The sequence below is a fragment of the Scyliorhinus canicula genome, chromosome 17 (assembly GCF_902713615.1).
Source record: "Scyliorhinus canicula chromosome 17, sScyCan1.1, whole genome shotgun sequence".
Lineage (NCBI taxonomy): Eukaryota > Metazoa > Chordata > Chondrichthyes > Carcharhiniformes > Scyliorhinidae > Scyliorhinus > Scyliorhinus canicula.
Window position 1 is genome coordinate 35,508,703 of NC_052162.1, and position 20,328 is coordinate 35,529,030.

At 44.3% G+C, this 20,328-nt stretch overlaps 1 protein-coding gene and 1 non-coding gene across 8 annotated transcripts in view; one reads left to right on the forward strand and one right to left on the reverse strand.

Moving 5' to 3' along the window:
• stag2b (stromal antigen 2b) overlaps positions 1–20,328 on the forward strand; it is a 246,641-nt gene that overhangs the window by 45,584 nt on the left and 180,729 nt on the right. The window lies entirely within an intron of this gene.
• Positions 16,229–16,414, reverse strand: LOC119952513. The gene has a single exon (XR_005457880.1). It is a non-coding gene; the product is annotated as a U2 spliceosomal RNA (small nuclear RNA).

Here is a 20,328-nt window from a genome sequence, read left to right on the forward strand (position 1 = left end):
CTTGACTGAAGAGATGAATTTGAAATGCAGCTTGCAACCAATCTGGGAGGTATTCAACCAACAAACAGTGGAATCAAATAAAGACAGCTACACGACACTCCTTGATCCAGACCATTTGTGTTTGGGCTTCATCACCAGGTCTGGTTCAATTAAAACAGTGCTCAAGTATTTGACTGAGAACACAACTGAGCCGCCTTCATTGCCTGGCAGATCAACCCAAGGCAGCATTAAAAGAGCACGAGGCTGACACCCAAAGACAAATCTGGAAGATGAAGGACAAATGGTGGGAATGGAGAACCCAAGAGATCCAACAATGTGCAGACCATCAGGACATCAAAATCTTAAAACATAAAATAAATTTGAGTACCCAATTATCTTTTTTCCAATTAAGGGGCACTTCAGAGTGGCCAGTCCACCTACCATGCACATGAAATGAAAATTGCTTATTGTCACAAGTAGGCTTCAAATGAAGTTAGTGTGAAAAGCCCCTAGTCGCCACATTCTTGCGCCTGCTCGGAGATGCTGGTACGGGAAATGAACCGTGCTGCTGGCCTGCATTGAAGCCAGGGATTTAGCCCAGTGTGCTAAACCAGCCCATCTTTGGGTTGTGGTGGTGAAACCCATGCAGACACACGGAGAATGTACAAACTCCACATGGACAGTGACCCAGGGCTGGGATCGAACCCGGGTCCTCAGTGCCATAGACTGCAGTGCTAATCACTGCACCACTGTGCTGCCTAATGACATAGAAAACATGATTTAACCACGAGGGCCATCTCTTGACCAAGGTCAAATGGATAAGCACCCCTTCTCTCACTGGATGGTGTCTCTCTCAAAGAACAAAGAACAATACAGTACATGAACAGGCTCTTCGGCCTTCCAAGCCTGCGCCGATCACGTGTCCTATCGAGACCAACTGCCTGTATCCTTCTATGCCCCGTCTGTTCATGTGCCTATCCAGATAAGTCTTAAAGGTCGCTAATGTATCTGCCTCAACTGCCTCACTTGACGGTGCATTCCAGGCGGCCACCGTTATTTGTGTAAAAAAAAACTTTGCCTGCACATCTCCACTGAACTTTCCCCCCCCCCCCCCCTCACCTTGAACTTGTGCCGTTTGTAATTGTCATTTCTGCCCTGGGAAAAAGCCTCCCACGATTCATCCTATCTATACCCTTAATTTTCTAAACTTCTATCAGGTCGCCCCTCAGTCTCCGTCTCTCCAGGGAGAACAATCCCAGTTTATTCAATCTCTCCTCATAGATAATACTCTCCATACCAGGCAACATCCTAGTAAACTTTTTCTGTACTCTCTCCAAAGCATCCTGGTAGGACGGTGACCAGAATTGGACACAGTATTCCAAATGTATCCTAACAAACGTTCTATATAATTGTAACACAATTTTCGAGCTTTTACACTCTATACCCTGTCCGATGAAGGCAAGCATGCCATATGCTTTCTTTACCACCATTTCCACCTGTGCTGCCACTTTTAAGGATTTGTGGACCGACGCACCCAGATCTCTCTCTATTTTCCTGATGGTTCTGCCACTTATTTTCCAGCTCCCACCTGAATTGGACCAACAAAAATGCATCACCTCGCATTTGTCGGGGTTGAATTCCACCTGTCATTTTTCTGCCCAATTTTACAGCTTATCTATATCCTGTTATATTCTCCGACAATCTTCATCACGATCTGCAACTCCTGCAACGCAAACTTGCTAATCAGACCAGCTACGTTTTTTTCAAAGTCATTTATATGTATTATAAAGAGCAGAGCTCCCAGAACTGATGCCTGCGGAACACCACTAGTTACAGACCTCCATTCGGAAAAACACCCTTCCACTGCTACCCTCTGTCTTCTATGGCCAAGCCAGTTCTGGATCCATCCAGCTAGTTCACCCCTGATCCCATCTAATCTTTTTCACCAGCCTGCTATGAGGGACCTTACCAAATGATTTCGTAATGTCCATGTAGACAACATCCACAGCCTTTCCCTCATCAATCATTTTTATCACCTCTTCAAAAAATTCCCTCGTACTAGTCCAATATAGACCCCTCTCTAGTCGGACTATCCACATATTGTTTCAAAAAACCTTCTTGCACTCGCTTAACAAATTCCTCACCATCCAGACCCCTAGCCCCAAGGGATTTCCAGTCAATATGAGAAAAATTAAAGTCTCCCACTACAACAACCCTATTATTTCTACATCTATCCAGAATCTGCTTACATATCTGTTCCTCAATTTCCCGTGGGCTGTTTGGAGGCCTGTAGTACACCCCCCATCGTAGAGACTGCCCCCTTCCTGTTTCTGAGCTCAACCCACAGTACCTCGTTACTTGATTTTTCCATGGTGTCCTCCCTTTAGCAGCTGTAATATATTCCCTAACCAGTATTGCAATGCCTCCACCTTTTTTACCACCTTCCCTGTCTCACCTGAAACATTATATCCTGGAATATTTAGCTGCCAGTCCTGTACCTTTTTTAACCAATTCTCCGTTATAGCAACCACATCCAAGTTCCGTGCAGGAATCAAGGCTTCAAGTGCACCTGTCTTACCTGTTATACTCCGTGCATTGAAGCAGATACACTCCAGACCTCCAGTCCCATTGAGTTTGACCTCCCCCAACCTATCCTTCCTCTTACTTAGCCAGCCTGACCCTGGTACCTTGCTCACCCCCAGTCTCTTACACTTTCTGGCTTCCTGTCCTGATTCTCTTCTCTCTCCCCCCCCCCCCTCCCCCCCCCGCCGAATTAATTTACACCGACCCGAACCATACAAGTAAACCTCCCAGCCAGGATATTGGTGCCCCTCCAGTTAAGGTGTAACCCGTCCTCCTTGTACAGACCCCACCTTCCTTGTAAGACATCTGTGATCCAAAAATTGAAGTCCTCCCTCCTGCACCAGTTCTTTAGCCACGTGGTCAACTGCATTAAAGAAGCCATGCCCTATGGACAAGCCCTCCGTATACACAGGATCTGCTCAGACGAGGAGGAGCGTAACAGACATCTACAGATGCTGAAAGATGCCCTCGTACGAACGGGATATGGCGCTCGACTCATCGATTGACAGTTCCAATGCGCCACAGCAAAAAAACCACACCGACCTGGTGTTGTAAGACTTTTTACTGTGCTCACCCCAGTCCAACGCCGGCATCTCCATGTCATGGTTGCCGTTGCAGGATCTCGCTACTCTTTCTACCTATGTCATTCGTACCAATGTGGACAATGACCTCTGTCTGATTTCCCTCCTGTTTTTGGATGCTTTGTACCCACTCAGAGACATCCAGGACCCTGATACCAGGGAGGCAAACTACCACCTGGATTATTGAATTCCCCACCACTACTGCTTTTCTGCGCTTTATACCCCCTACCTGTGCAGCAGGGCTAGTCGTGCTGCCTGCGCTCTGCCCACTGCTGCTGCTGTCCCCTGATGGACCTTCCCCCTTATTAGTATCCAAAACAGCATACTTGTTACATAAGGTGGCAGCCATAGGGAACCACTGCACTGTCTGCCTACCCCGTCTGGTCGTCACCCAATTACCATCCTGTATCTTGGGTGTGATCACATCTCTGAAACTATTATCTATCACAATTTCAGCTAATTATGTGCTTCCAGCTGTTGCTCTAACCGATCCATGCGTTTGGTGAGCTTTTCCAACTGAATACACTTTCCACAGATTAAGTCCTCAGGGACACTTGAAGTGTCCATGATGCCCCACATCGTGCAGGAGTAGCACACAACCCCGCCAATTGACATCTCTCCCTCTTTTGGTTGTTAGATTTTAAGAAATAAATCCTAACTACTAAGGCCTTTAACAAAAAATTACTGCTGCTGCTTTCACAAAGGCCCCCCAAAATATTTAGTGTGTCTTCTGGTTACTACTGGTAGTTATTCAATATTAAATCTATCTTGCTACCCTCCAGTAAGTGTGAGAAGAAAAAATAAAAACTCTTACCGTATTAAATGTAACTGAGAATCTACTCCAGTGAGCCTATGAATGAAAAGGTTAAGGACACGCGTTGCCTGATTTATTGTGAACCAATCAGGAGCCGCTCTCTTGCAAATGTGACGTCACCCGGCGCTCAGTTTAAACGCTCACTAGAGATTGCTCCTGGGGTTCCCTGCTGCTCCTCGGGTTCCTGTGAAGGTAGGTTCCCGAGTGACACTAGGCCCGAAATCCGCCCCGTGCTCAATTTAAACGCTTACCGGTCGCTAGGCTCCGCCCTCCGGACATTGCTCCTGTGATTCCTGGCTGCTCCTGGAGATCCTGCGAAGGATGCGAATGTCATATGCCAATGCTGCAAAAAAATATTTTCCACAACTCGTCGACCGTTGACCTGCAGTGATCTGATGATCACAAGGCTATCCCTTGGTATCCTGCGGTAGAATCCACGGGCACACACCACCATTGATGGAAAAGCTGCCACAAACAAAACAGAGAAAAAAAACACTGCCTCTCTTTCTGATGGTTTGCTATGGTGATGTCAAGCTTCTTGAGTGTTGTTGGAATTGCATTCATCCAGTAACAGTATTCCACAAACACCTTACTTATGTCTTGTAAATGAGGGACAGGCTTTGGCAAATCGGAGGATGAGCTGCTTAATGCAGAATTCCTGGCCTCTGGCTGGCTCTTGTAGCCACAGTATTTATATGGCTGATTCAGTTAAGCTTCTGGTGAATGGGTAATGGGCTGGACAGGCTGGTTCAAGGATGTTGTTTGCTCATGCTAGGGTCTACTCTAGACCAAGGGGTCATGGTCTCGGGATACAAGGTTGGCCATTTAGGATTGAGATGAGGAAAATCTTAATTTAGGTTGGTGAACCCGTGGAATTCTCTACCATAGAAGGGTGTGGAAGTCAAGTCACTGAATATACTGAGGAAGGAATTAGATAGATTTTTAGGCTCTAAAGATGTCAAGGTGTATGGAGGAGAGCATAGGAGTGTGGTATTTAGATAGAGGATCAGCCATGAAATTGAACGGCGGAGCAGGTTTGATTTGCTGCTGCCTGACACATAGGTGGGGAGGCAAGTGAGGAGGATGGCACAAAGTCTACAGATGGATATAGACTCGTTAAGTGAATAGACTTAAGACTTAGTAGACGGAATATAATGTCGGAAAGTGTGAAGTTATGCACTTTAGTCAAAAGAGTAAAAGAATATTTACATGGAAAAACTGCAGAGAGCTGCAGCACTGTGACTTTTGGGTCCTTGTGCATAAAGTTCAGGTAATTGGTAAGGCAAATTGAACGTTGGCTTTAATTTCTAAGGGAATGGTGGATAGAAATAGGAAAATCTTGCTAAAACTATACAAGGCACAATTTAGAACACACCTGGAATAATGTGAACAGTTCTGGTCCACATCTGCTGAGGTTGTTTCCACTTATGGGAGAGTCTGGGTCCAGAGGGGATAGCCTCAGTGTAATTTAAGACTTAAGTTGAGGAGCAATTTCTTCTCTGAGAGGGTAGTTAAACTGCGGAGTTCTTCACTTCACATGATTGCAAAAGCTGGGTTGTTATGTATCTTTCCAAGGCTGAGAGAGACATTTTTAATCAGTAAGGCAATCACGGGTTTTGGGATAAGGTGTGAAAGTGGAGTTGAAGATTATCATATCAGATTAGTCATAATCTCATTGAATGGTGGAATAGATTTGATGGACTGAATGGCCTAATTTCCCTTCTGTGTCTTGTGGTTTTGAATCTGCTGCTGTACTTTGAGGAGATCAACAAAATGGGGGCCAAATTGAGATCAAAACATTTTGTTTTCACAGAGCGGTTAGAGCACTTGGGGCGAAGGGGATCAAAGGATATGGAGGGGGTGGGTGGGGAGGGGATCCAAGGATGTGGGGGGGGGGGGGGAAGTCGGATTAAGCTATTCAGTTGGATGATCAGCCATGATCACAATCATAGAATTGACAGTGCTGAAGGAGGCCTTACAGGCCTTGGAAAGACACTCTACTTAAGCCCATGCCTATCCCTATTCCCGAAACCAAGTATTACCACCTAACCTTTTGGCACAAAGGGACAATTTAGCATGGCCAGTCCACCTAACCTGCACATATTTGGACAGTTGGAGGAACCCCATGCAGATGTGGGGAGAGAGTGCAAACTCTGGAGCAGACTCTAAGGGCTGAATGGCCTCCTCCTCTATTTTCTGCTCATATTTTCTATGTAAAATATCAAAGTGGAAGAATGGCAACATGTGTTGATGGAAGAAGTGTATTGGACGTATGCGCTATCCACAAAACTTAAAATTACTAAACTCTCTCATGACATCGTTCAGAAACTGTGTCTCAGTACCTTTATGTCCATTCTGCTCTGAATCGGCATTTCTTTTTCTTTCTGCCTCTCTTTTATTAATCTACCTCCCTTGATTGTTTAATTGACACCTTAATGGCTGCTTCACATTTTGCTGCTTTTGCTTTCATCTCTCCAGCTCCACTGTACACCATCCTTCCGGTACATTTCCACTTTACTGCTTTTTTAGCTTTGCCACAGATGTTCCTTCATATATATCTGCCTTTTTGTCTTAATACCTTGTCCGTATATCACTTTCTCCTGTCCGATCTTTGTAGATCTCTTCACCCATCTATTCCACTATTTCTTGGTCTTTCTCAATTTTTCTTCCTGTCTTTTCCTGCAAGTTTCTGTCTTTCTGCCTCAACCTTTCCATTCTGTATTCCCTCAGCTCGGTTTGCCCTTCCCTCTCTATACTGATGCATTTCTGTGAACTTGTGTCCATAAAATCAGGTGAATTCATAATATGCAGCAAAGAGATGGCAGACCAGTTGAACAATTACTTTGGATCTGTCTTACTAAGGAGGACACAGATAACCTTCCGGAAATACTAGGGGACAGAGGGTCTCTCTCACGTGAAGGAGGAACTGAAAGAAATCCTTATTAATCTGGAAATTGTATTGGGAAATTGATTGGATCAAAATCCAATAAGTCCCCAGGGCCTGATGCTCTGCATCTCAAAGAGTATTTAAGGAAGTGGCCCTAAAAATAGTGGACGCATGGTGATCATTTTCCAGCATTCGATAGACTCTGGAAGAGTTCTAATGGATTGGAGGGTAGCTAATTTAATCTCACTTTTTAAAAAAGGAGGAAGAGAGAAAACCGGGAATTACAGAACGGTTAGCGTCAGGGTGGTGGGGAAAATGCTGGAGTCAATTATTAAGGATGAAATAACTGAGCATTTGGAAATTGGGGACAGGATCAGTCTAAGTCAGCATGGATTCACTGGGAATTCATGCTTGACAAATCTTCTGGATGTTTTTGAGGATGCAGCCAGTAGTGTGGATAATGGTGAACCAGTGTATCTGGACCATCAAAAGGCTTTTGACAAGGCCTCACACAAGAGATTAATGAGCAAAATTGAAGCTCATGTTATTGAGGGTAATGTATTGACTTGGATAGAGAACTGGTTGGCAGACAGGAAGCAAGGAGTGGGAATAAACAAGTCAGTGGCAGGCAGTACCTAGTGGGGTACCGCAGGGTTTAGCGCTGGGCCCACAGCTGTTCACAATATGCATTAATGATTTGGACGAAGAAATTGCATGCAATATCTCCAAATTTGCAGGCGACACTAAGCTGGGTGGCAGTGTGTGCTGTGAGGAGATGCAAAGAGGTGGCAGGCTGGCTGAGTGAACAATAACTTGGCAAATGCAATATTAAGTGGGTAATTGTGAGGTTATCCACTTTGGTGGCAAATTCAGGAAGGCAAATTATTATCTGAATGGTGGCAGTTTAAGAAAAGGGGAAAAGAAGTGCAGCGAGACCTGGTGGAACAGTTGTTGAAGGTTGGCAAGCAGATACAGTAGGCGATGAGGAAAGCTAATGGCATGCTGGCCTTCATAGCAAGAGGATTTGAGGATAAGGGTAGGGATGTCTTGCTGCAGTTATACAGGGCCTTGGTGAGGCCTCATCTTGAGTATGGTGTGCAGTTTTGGTCTCCTAGTTTGATGAAGGACATTCTGCTGGAGTATGTCCAGCAAAGGTTCACCAGACTAATTCCCTCGATGACGGGACTGACGTATGAAGAAAGACTGGATCAACTGGAGTTTAGAAACATTTGAAATCCTGATGGGTCTGGACAGGTGAGATGTGGGAAGAATGTTCTCGATGTTGAGGGTGTCCAGAACTAGTTGTCACAGCCTAAGAGTAAGAGGTAAGCCATTCGGAAGAACTTCTTCTCGAGATTTGTGAACTTGTGGAATTATCTACCGCAGAGAGCTGTTGGGCCAGCTCGTTGGATATATTCCAGAGGGAGCAGGACATGGCCCTTTGGGCTGAAGGAATGAACAGGTATGGAGAGAAAGCGGGAGTGGGATACTGAATTTGCATGATCAGCCATAATCCTATTGAATGGTGGTACAGGCTCGAAGGGCTGAATGGCCTACTCCTGCACTTAGGTTTGATGTTTCTAACTTTGTGACCCCACACTCAATATTGTTTTCTGCAAAGTGGTAGCTTAAAAAGTGTACACAGCTGGTAAGGTCAAAGGGAAAAGCTGTCAGGGGCAGCTGGAGAAAAGAAATCTGGCTGTTATAAAGCAACAGAAAGAGAGTAGGAGTTGGGCGTGAGGGAGATAATGGCAGGCAGGTAGCTATGCGATAGGAGGACTGAAGTGTCAAGTACACTAAAGTTTCTTTGATTATTCAGCTGATGGGTAAAATCAGGAGTAAGAGAAAGTGGTGTGCCCATGTCATGCCACCGCCACAAAACTTTAATGCATTACTGTATGGAAGCAAATATGATAGCTTTTTGTTCAAATGAGAATGCAATGGCTTCACTGAAGCTTTACATTTCATTGGCGAGGAATTCAAATTGCTTTGTCGGTCCTGCATTTTCCCTTTAAATGTGATGTTTGGCATGAGGTTATAAATTTGCTGCGTTGCTTCCATGTAGAGAAGCAAACTCGTAGTCAAATTAATCACGAGTAAGTGTGGAAGAAAGGCTGCCTGCTGCTTTTATCATTAAGTACTGTGTTGGATTGTTTTCCTTGCAAGTGAGATCTGTTTGTGGGTCGAAATAATAATAATAACCAACTCATGTGGAGCCGCGCACCTAAGTGCATTGAATTTTTAAAAATAAATTAAAAATACCCAATTCTTTTTTGTCCAATTAAAGGGCAGTTTAGCGCAGCTAATTCACTTACTCGGCAAATCTTAGGGTTGTGGGGGTGAGACCCATGTAGACACGGGGAGAATTCATAAAACCAAACAATGACCTGGGGCCGGGATCGAACCTGGATACTCAGAGCCGTGAGACAACAGTGCTTGCCACTGTGCTGTACGAAGTGCATTGAATTTAACAGATCTGTTTTATCCATATATGGATTGAACCTGCACAATTAATTATGCGATGGAGTCTGTCAAATGGACTTAGGTAGTTGGGTCGGGTGCTTTGCATGTGTATGTGCAGACACGTTGGGCCGAAATGTCTCATCAGTCTTGCATTTTTCTGCGATTCTGGCTTTAAAAACTGCAGAATAAGTAGAAAGATGAAGAGTTTGAAACTGCATGGATGGGTGCGGCTTTCTCCCACTTTGAGTAGTTTTTTTCAACAGCAATCACTTCAAAAATATATTTTTTAAATTTAGAGTACCCAAATCATTTTTTTTTCCAATTAAGGGACAATTTAGCGTGACCAGTCCACCTACCCTGCACATCTTTGGGTTGTTGGGGCGAAACCCACGTAAACACGGGGCGAACATGCAAACTCCACATGAACAGTGACCCAGAGCCGGGATCGAAGCTGGGACTTTGGTGCTGTGAGGCAGCAGTGCTAACCACTGCACCGCTGTGCTGCCCCACTTCAAAAATATTTTTTTACTATTTTTAAAATAAATTTAGTGTACCCAATTCATTTTTTCCAATTAAGGACAATTGAGTGTGGCCAATCCACCTAGCCTGCACATCTTTGGGTTGTGGGGGAAAAACCCACACAAACACGGGGAGAATGTGCAAACTCCACATGCACAGTGACCCAGAGCTGGGATTGAACCTGGGACCTTGGCACCGTGAGGCTGCAGGGCTAACCCATTGCGCCACTGTGCTGCCCACTTCAAAAATATTTAAGGACTATCTGCACTTGGGTAGTGCACGCAAAATTTTGGTGACTCAACCTAAGTGTAGATAACAGTGAGGATGGTAATATCAGTATTCAGGGGGCTGTGCTCAGACAAGTGAATTAAGTGGTTGAAATTAATGTAAATAAGTTTAAAACGATGCCTCATCGAAGGAAGAATGTGGAAATGCAATACAATTGTCCAACTTTAAAGGGCATGCAGCGAGCTACAGCGGTGTGTTTCAAACTTTTTTCCCAGGGACCCATATTTGCCAACTGGCCAAAATTCACGACTCGCGCGGGCCGGCCTTTGGGACCCTAAATCGGTCACGCGGGCCGGCCCTGCCCACCCTCGCGGGCCGGCCCTGTCCACCCACGCCGGTCAGCCCACATTTTCTCTTGCCTTGTTGCTGCTGACAAAATGGAGGAATCACAATCACGCCCAAAGAATGTGATGGCGACATTCGGGGGACGTGACCTGCTCTCTGTCTCTCTCAGGCAGGAAGTTTACATAGAATTACACGAATTCACATTGTACAAATTTGCGGTCTTCAGCCGCAACAGCCCGCCTTTATATTCAATTTTTAACTTATTTTTTGTAAATCGTAACAATGTTGTTGCATGACACGTTAAATCAAAGAGACCAAAGCCCATGTCATCGTCAGACTCTTCATATTCTTCGTTTCTTCTTTCCCTTTTCCTCTTCAACAGCAACAGGGGTAGCGGTGGAAACAACTGCTGCACCAGCTGGGGCACTGCTACTAGCACCAACGTTGCAGATCATACTATTGACGTCAATATTAGCCAATGCCTTGGCAAACAATCTCGGCCAGAAAGGCTCAATGGTCACACTGCCTGTTTTAATCAGGGCATTGAGTTTGTCTTTGGTGGGGCAGCACGGTGGCGCAGTGGGTTAGCCCTGTTGCCTCACGGCGCCGAGGACCCAGGTTCGATCCCGGCTCTGGGTCACTGTCCGTGTGGAGTTTGCGCATTCTCCCCATCTGTGTGGGTTTCGTCCCCACAACCCAAAAGATGTGCCGGGCAGGTGGTTGGCCACGCTAAATTGCTCCTTAATTGGAAAAAATGAATTGGGTACTCTAATTTTTTTTAAAAAAAAGAGTGTGTCTTCTGTGACCATGACCTCGTCGTCATGCAGGATGAGCACACTGTAAATGCAAGCGAGTTTTGAGGTGGAGGCCATGGCGCTGGATCGCTGCGGGTGGGTCTGATGGTGCTAGGCCCTGGTTTTGGGGGGGGGGGGGTGGGGGGAAAGAGAGAGAGAGAGAGAGAGAGAGAGAGAACTCAGCCTCAGCTTCTTTCAGAAGATCCGAGCATTTCCGAACCGGGCAGAGTGAGCAGCAGCCGGCTTTTAACTATGCTGGCTGCGAGCGGCATTTTTACCAGATAAAAAAAATGCGACCACACTGCACATGCATGCCCACTCACTGGTGCGCATGCACAAAACTCTGTGCGTGCGCACCGATGAACGGGCACGCATGCGCAGTGCGGCCGCATTTTGTTATCTGGTAAAAAGACCGCTCACAGCTGGCATAGTTAAAAGCCAGCTGTTGCGCGTGAATTTGTGCAATGGGGAATGCCGCTACAGACGGCTCCGCGACCCTCCAACACCCGTCCACGACCCACCTGCGGGTTGCGCCCCCAACTTTGAAGATCACTGGACTACAGTAATAGGTTCCTCGAGTTTCACCTCTGCAACTATCAAGTCTGCATTAATGTGCAATTTTGCATCCCCACCTTTATTCCTGACTACCAATGACGAGAAGGTTCATGACCATTTGGGCTTTCCGTTGGATATAAAAACAACATGCTGCAAATCTTAGTTTGAAATGTTCCCCAGGCCCTTTGGCCAGTCTTAGAATTCTCTGAACTCTATGAGATCATCTTTGTGTTGGGAAAAACATAATGTTCTCGTTGTGTGTTCTTGATATTTTAAGTTATTGGCATATTAAATATGGCAAGGCACAGGTACAAGGCTTTTTGCATGCACACTGCAATTTGAGACTCGTATCTGTGGTTTTCTGACAATTTTGGATGTTGATTGATCTGAATACATAATTGTGTGAAGGTGCAATTCTATCTTTATTATTTATTTTAAATGGTTGTCAGTTTGATTTTTCGAGCATTTAAATTTTTCTCCCCGTGTCATTTTTCTGTTCACATGTGATATTTGAAATACTTGCTCTATTCTGTTCAGCCTTCTCTTGCAACTGAGTTTTAAAATTCATACTTGCTCATTCTAATCCTAAATGGGTGCTCCAGAATGCAATTGGTCACCTGATCTGTTTACTCTCATCAATGGGAGGATGCTTCAAGTGTCCTCCCACTTGTGCACTTGGCTTGTTCATTTGAATGCTGAGAGATTCCACATTGTATGTTTGTGCGTGTGTATAGTATATGGCCAGAAGAGGGTGTCATTCATGGGAAAGTACAGAATGCTCAAATTCTGTACAAGTTAAATGTTTTGCATTTACAAATCTAACTGAACCGCTGGTTTCCTATACCAAGAGGATACATCCATCCTTTCTTGACCTGAAGTTACAAAACTTGAAAGACTTGGACCCATCTGAGTCTGAGGAGACATTTTCTCTGTGTTACCCTCGACCATACCCACAAGTTTTGGCAAGAGCCAGTTAAGGACCAATAATAGTTTGCTTACAGTAGACAAGATTTGAGATGCAAATGACAAGATTCCATGGGTTTTGAATAAACAAATAAACGTTACCATAGAACTTTACAATAAAACAATTTGCACTATCTAATCCTCAGTCAGGTTAATATCAGGCACATGTGAATTAACAGGCAAGCTGTGCTTGAATGCACCACACTGTACAAAACATAGGATAGGTGACCAAGACACTTGCAATGGATTTTTCAGTAACCCATCCAGACATCAATAAACAGAATCAACCAATCTTGTTGGAGCTCTGTCCAAAGATCAATTCTTTCAAAGCCGCTCCAACTCAGACTGCCTCAACAACTGCACATGTCGCAGGTTTCAATCTTGGTCACTGGGTTTGCCTTCTTGGATTTCTGAGTCTGCACTCTTGCTTCTACTTTGTGATGCTGTTTCAGCTCTTTAATAGCTTGCACTGCTCCTGTTCCAATCACTTCACCAAGCTCCAATCTCCCCAGCTGCACCATGCTATAAATGGCTCTAGTTCTCCTGAGCCCCAACTTCACAGAGGCAGCTCACAGCAACACTTTTGTTTTGCTGCGGAGTCTGCAAACAGCAACACCTGTTTGTTGTGGCCTTTGCCCTGCTCAGAACATTCACTCTCCCACCAAACACGCATAAATTGAAACCTGAGAGCTTGCCTGAACTCCACCCATCTCCATGACGATGTAACCTTTCAGGGCTCACTGAGTGCTTTTAAATTAATTGTAACTTCAACTCTCATAACAAAGCATTTCTCTGGGCTGCATTTTTTTGCAAGCAGTGTAAAAGCGACACCTCCAGATAAGTAAGCCCACCTGATGTTTTATAATCGTATCTTTTACCTGTTAACATGGCACCGACTTTTTAAGTCTACTAGTCTTCAAACTGCTTTAGTTGCATTTATCCCATTTTCTGCAGATAACTTCCCCAGAGCTAAGAATTTACATCTAAAATATTTGTTTGATAACATTGAACAAATGTTGATTTTTACCCTGATCTTAAATTACATTTCCCATTTCATCAGACATGTATGACTCTGACTTGGATCTGAAATGGTTTGAGGCGCAACTTGTGTTGTCACAACTGTTGATACTCAAGCTGTCCAAGTCATCCGGCTCATCTGATTCTTTTCAACTTTCTTCTAACAACTTGGCCAGATTTGTGTGAGGACTGCATGTTTTCACAACTCTCTGTAGCCACTTCAATTCCATATGATCTTTCACTTGAACTTTCTGGTTCAACTTCAAACTCCTTTCCTTCACTCTATCCCTATCAAGTCTCTCTTTGTTCCAAATTTGTTGCTTTTCTGCTGACTGCTTAAACAGTGTTACAGCAACGCAAACCTCATTTTAAGTAATTTTAAAATCCAGTCTTGGAAAAAAGCTCTGTTGCATGGAGGTCTGTTGCATACAGGTAGACTGATCTTCGAGCATGGCTGCATTAATACGTATTTTCTGGTGACTGGGAGAGTACAGTCTTGATGATTCTTTAGGTGTGGAGTCGTTAGAGATGTTTTTCGCTGCCAATATCCTTCCTTGATATTGTTAATCTGGCTGTTAATCAGGCACTGGGGGGAAAAGGATGATTTTTCTGACTGGAGCAGGCCCAGGGGTGTATGAAACGTTCAGGAATTTATGATCCTGCTCAGCCAAAAGACATGCCACTGTTGGACCTTCTGTCTAAGCTGGGGCAGTACTATGGTCCCAACATTGGAGATTGCAGAAAGCTCTCTTCATTGTAATTTTGGAGAATTTCGAGAGGATTGCAGGACTGATGTGCGGACATTGCCAAAATTAACTTTCAACACAGTGTTGTCCATGGATGCGGTGGAACATAAATTGAGGTCCCAGTTAACAACTGCCAGTCATATGCTGAAGTAAATAAGCTGCAGCCGATTCTGCAGATGGCCTCAATGGCAGCGATTCGTAACAGCGGTACTTAAAAAGACCTGTTACCAGTGCATAGGCCAACATTAGGCATAGAATATCCCATTTTTGAAGACCGAGTGCTACAGCTACAAGAAGAGGACGTATCTTACGAAGATATGTTGGAAGAATGTAAATAGAGAAAATGTTGGCTTGAGGAAACCAGAAGCATTCCATGCAGTTGTCAAACGGCACCAGGTCGATGAGACATTGCTTGAGCCCCATGCGATCCAAAATGCAAGGATGCCCAGTGGAAATTCACTGGTATTGCAGTCCAAGTAGCATTGGATAGAGCTCCGGTAAGCATGCAGGTCGACATGGCAATTAGTCAGCGTGACTCTGTACTGAAATGACATGCATTGTTAAAGGTTGAGTCAGCATAATCTGGAGAAATCACATGTAGAATTATGAAGTTATGGAAGAGAGCCCCTATAATATGCATTGTCAATGCCAGTCACATAACAAGGAACAATGTGTTCAAGGGTGAAAAATAGCTTTGTTAGGAAGAAACTTGTCAACATGAATTTAATTGGATGAAGCGTTTCCACATTGAAGAAAAATTGACGTTGTAAGACAGCATGGTTGCCAAGTACCCTGATGTGTTTAGTGAAACTGGTATATTTGTTCAACGATCTAGACCAATGAACGGGTCCAGCAAGACCAGTTCATTGCAGGTCTCTAGATGAAAGAAAAAGGACGATTCAACAGACTGACTATGTTTATCTCCCAAGTAGACAGAGTAATCGGGCTGCCCCTGTCATGTACTTGACTGTTGCTTTGAAAAAACGTTCATTGGAGTTAAGAACTGAGCGCATTCACGATAAATTGTTGACATTGCCAAAGCTTACTTTTAGCATAGCTTGTCAAGCAGCATCCATGTATGCGACGGTGGCATTGTGATATTGTCACTGGACAATTGATCCAGAGAGCTAGGGTAATGCTCTGGGGACCTGGGTTCAACCCCCACCACTGTATCTAAGATACAGCTGCAGAGGTAGTTCCTTAGATTCAGAAACAATCCCATTAGTTTGGAAGTTGGCCAATGTCGCACCATGTTTCACAAAAGAAGGGACAGAGATTAGCCTAACATCTATTGGGAAAATGCACTCAAGAAAAGCTTAGTATGATTAGAATAAGCCAGCATGGTTTTACTGGATGGAAATCTGATTGGCAAATCTGTTTGGTTTTTGTAACTTGTTGGGTAGATAAAAATGAACCAGTAGATGTATACCTGGATTTCCAAAAGTATTCAATAAGGTGCCAGAGAAAAAGTCGAGATGAGGTCTCATGGAGTTCTGGGTGATATTTCTTTTTCTTTTTAAAAATAAATTTAGTGTACCCAATTCATTTTTTCCAATTAAGGGGCAATTTAGCGTGGCCAATCCACCTACCCTGCACATCTTTTGAGTTGTGGGGGTGAAACCCACGCAAACACGGTGAGAATGTGCACGGGGAGAACGGACAGTGACCCAGAGCTGGGATTGAACCTGGGACCTCAGCGCCGTGAGGCTGCAGGGATAACCCACTGTGCCACCGTGCTGCTGCCTTTTAAAAAAAACTTTTTCTGAGTTACAAAGTCAGGGCTCAGAGTGTAGTCAGGGGCGAACCCCTAATCCATCTCCTTGCCTGCTCCAAAAAAACCAATTCAAATTGAATCAAATTCATGGTCCCCACAAGAGACATACCAGATCTGAGCCAAAAGGCTACTACACGTGATCTTAGCCATAAGGCCGAGAAGCGATCTGGGTGATATTTTAGCATGGATAGACAATTAGTTAACATAAAGCAGACTGTGGGGAAAAATGGGGTCTTTTAAAGCTGGCAGGCAGTGAATAGTGGAGTGTCGCAAGGATCCGTGCTAGGCCTCAGCTAATCACAATTTATATTAATGATTTAGATGAACCAACAGTAATGCATCTAAGTTCACGGATGACACCAAACTAGGTGGGAAGGTAATTTGCAGGGAGGGAGGAGAGGCTGCAAAGAGATACAGCCGGGTTCAGTGAGTGGGCAACAAAATGGCAGATGGTAATGCTAGGAAGTGTGAAGTAATTCACTTTGGTCTAAATAGATAAGCAGAATATTTTTAGATGTGTGAAAACATTCGCATCCAAGAGATGTTGGTGCGCTCATACAAGGAATGCAGAAAGTTAGCACAATTATGAAGACAAATGGCATGTTGACCTTTATTGCACGGAGATTGGTGCACAGGATAAACAGGTGTTTAATTGTACAAGGTTTGCTGAGACCACATTTAGAATACGGTGTGGAGTTCTGGTCTTTGCATTTACGTTAGAGGATATACTTGCATTGGAGGCTGTAGAGCCAAGGTTCACGAGAGTGATTCCTGCGTTGAGGGAATTGTCCTATGATAGGCTAACTGCATTGGGCTTGTATTTTCTGGAGTTTAAAAAAACGAGAGACGCTCTCATTGAAACGTACAAAAGTCTGAAAGGGTTGAACAGGGTAGGTGCTGAGAGATTATTTCTCCTGGTTAGTCTTCGGACCAAGGGCCAATCATTTAGGACTGAGATGAGGTGTAATGACTTTACTCAAAGGGTTGTGAAAAATTGGAATTCTACCCAGAGGCTTCAGGATGCTGTACCATGTAATACATTTAAGATGTTTGGTCTCAAGGGATTAAGGGATATAGAGAGCGGGCGGGAAAGTGAGTTAGAACCCAAGATCAGTCACGATACGATGTTGAATGGAAACGCAGGCTCTTGTGTTCATGTTCTATATGGTTTAAAGGTATATATTACCTCTGACTATTTCCAAATGTTGACATAGTTGCAATATGTGGCGAGTGCATTTTAAATACAGAATTGCTGAAACCTTCATCAAAAATTAAGTTTATTTGATACGAAAACAGACTCAGAAGTGACAAAGGACGTTTAAAAAATATGGGTAGAAATCGTCTTGCATCATGTGGTCTCCATTACAACATCACACTGCCCTAGCTTCCAGAAAAAATCTTCCAGCAAAAATTCTATCTCCCCCCACCCCCAAACCACACACACACTTGTTCCACCAGTTAGAAATGATGCTGAACATTGTATTATCAGCGAACATTCCCCCTTCTGACCCTATGATAGAGGGAAAATCAATGACGAAGCAGCTTCCTGCAAGCATTCCAGCAGTAATGTTCTGGAACTAAGATGATTGACCTCCAGCTACTATATAAACACCTATCTTTGCGCTATGACTGTGTGCAGTTCTGAATGCCACACTATTTGGAAGGATGGGAAAGCGTTGGAGAGTGTGTGAAAGGGGTTCACAAGAATGTTTCCAGGGATGAGGAACAACCTATGAGAATAGATTGGAGAGTTTGGGGCTGTTGTCTTTGGAAAGAAGAGGGCTAAGAGGAAATATGATAGAGATGTTCAGAATCATGAGGGGACTAGACAAGAGTAGATGGAAAGAAACTGTTGCCTTTCATAAAAGGATGAAGAACGAGTGTGCATAGATTTGAAGTGATTTGCAAAAGAAGCAAATGTGATATGAGAAAAAACATTTTGACAATGACAGTTCAGGTCTGGACTGCAGTGCCTGGAAGAGTCGTGGAGGCAGGTTCAATTGAGACATTGAAGTGGGCAGTAGATGATTAATTACTTGAATAGAAACCATGTGCTGGGGCCTGGGGAAAAGGCAGCAGAATGGCACTCGGCTGAAATACTCTTTTGGAGGGCCAATGCAGACGTGATGGGCAACATGGCCTCCGAAGACAAGTCTGTGAACTCAGTAAAGAGTGAACTGGTGAAGAGTTTTTGCCTTTGCCTTGTCCAATGTATTCTGTTTCTGCTGTTTAGCATGAAAATACTCTGGTGTTGTGACGTTACCAGGTTGACAGCTCATCTTTAGGAATGCTTGATGCTGCTTCTGGGATGATCTCCTGCACTCTTTGTACGAGGCTTGATCCCCTGGCTTGATATTGATAGAGTGAGGGATAGGTCTGGCTATGAGGTCACAGATTGTGGTGAATATTAATCTGCCTGCTGTTGATGGCCCACAATGTCTCCAGGATTCTTATTTTTCCCAAGTTGCTAGATCTGTACTAAAGGAGAAAGATTCAGAACATAATCATTACTCCTCAATATTGAACACCAATTAGAAGAGGCACTGAGCCAAGACCACAGAATTTATTCTAGGCGAGCGTCGTCAACCCTAGCACACTGAGCATGCCATTCACGGTGTTGTGCAAAAGTACCACTATGCTCAAAGAGGTAGATTCAGAAAAGTCCCTCACCCAGAGTAAATTCTATGCTCTTGTTACCCTCAGTGCTTCTTCCAAATAGTGTTCATCATTGAGGAGAACTGGTTCATTGCCTGTAGGTAGAAACCAGCAGGTTTCCTTGCCTACGTTTGACTCTGGACTCCGTACGTCTCCTGGCATCAAGTCAATGTTGAGGATTCCCAGGGAAACACCCTCCCGACTGTAATGTCCCCTCTGGGCCAGGCAGGATGTGTGCGCCATTGTCGATTCTTGTGCCTAAGTCGATGCCGGGTGATCTGTTCATTCTTATTCCTTTGGAATTTGGCTGTTGCAGTTTCATACAACTGACTGGATTGCTAGACCATTTGGGATGGTGATTAAAATTTTTTTTTAGAGTAGTCAATTATTTTCTCCAAGTAAGGGGCAATTTAGTGTTGCCAATCCGCCTATCCTGCACATCTTTGGGTTGTGGGGGTGAATCCCACGCAGACACGAGAATGTGCAAACGCCACACGGACCCAGGGCAGGGATTCGAACCCGGGTCCTCAGCGCCGTAGGCAGCAATGCTAACCATTGTGCCACCGTGTTTCCCCTATTTGGGAGGGTAAATGAGAGTCAGCCACGTGTGGGAATGGAGGTTAGATCAGTTAAAGATGGCTGATTTCCTTCCTGAAGGGGCATTGGTGAACCAGATGAGTGTTTCCAACAATCAATAATAGTTTCGGAGTCACCATGATTGGTATTAGTTTTGACCGAATCACATTGTCACAATGCAGAAGGAGGTTCTTTGGCCCATGGTGTCTGCACAGATTCTCTAAATGAGTATTATAACTCCATCCATTCCTCATTCTTTTCCATGTACCCCTGCACTTTGTTTCTATTCAACTAATCATTGAGTGCCTTGATTGAACCTACCTTCATCATACTTCCTGGTAATGCATTCCAGACCCGAACCAATCGTGTGAAAAAGCTCTGTCTCACATAACAATTGCTTCTTTTGCAAATCACTAAATCTGTGCCCTGTTGTTCATGATCCTTGTAAGAACAGGATCAGTTTCTCCCTATCTAATCTCTCCAGCCTGCTCATCTCATGATTTTGAACATCTCCTTTTAGCCTTCTCTCCAAGGACAACAGTCCCAACGTCTTAATCTTTCCTCATAACTGAAGTTTCTGATCCCTCAAACCATTCTTGCAAACCTCTCTAATACACTCTCTCCAATGTGTTCATATCCTTCCTGGAGTGTAGTGCCCTGAACTGTTCACAATATTCCAGCTGAGGCTCAACTGGTGTCTTGTATACGCTCAGCATAACCTCCTTGCTCTATGCCCCTATTAGTAAAGCCCAGAATACTATATACTGTATTAACTACTCCTTCCACCTCCTGCCATTTTCAATGATCTATGCACATATGCATTCAGGCTCTTCAGGTCCTACACCACTT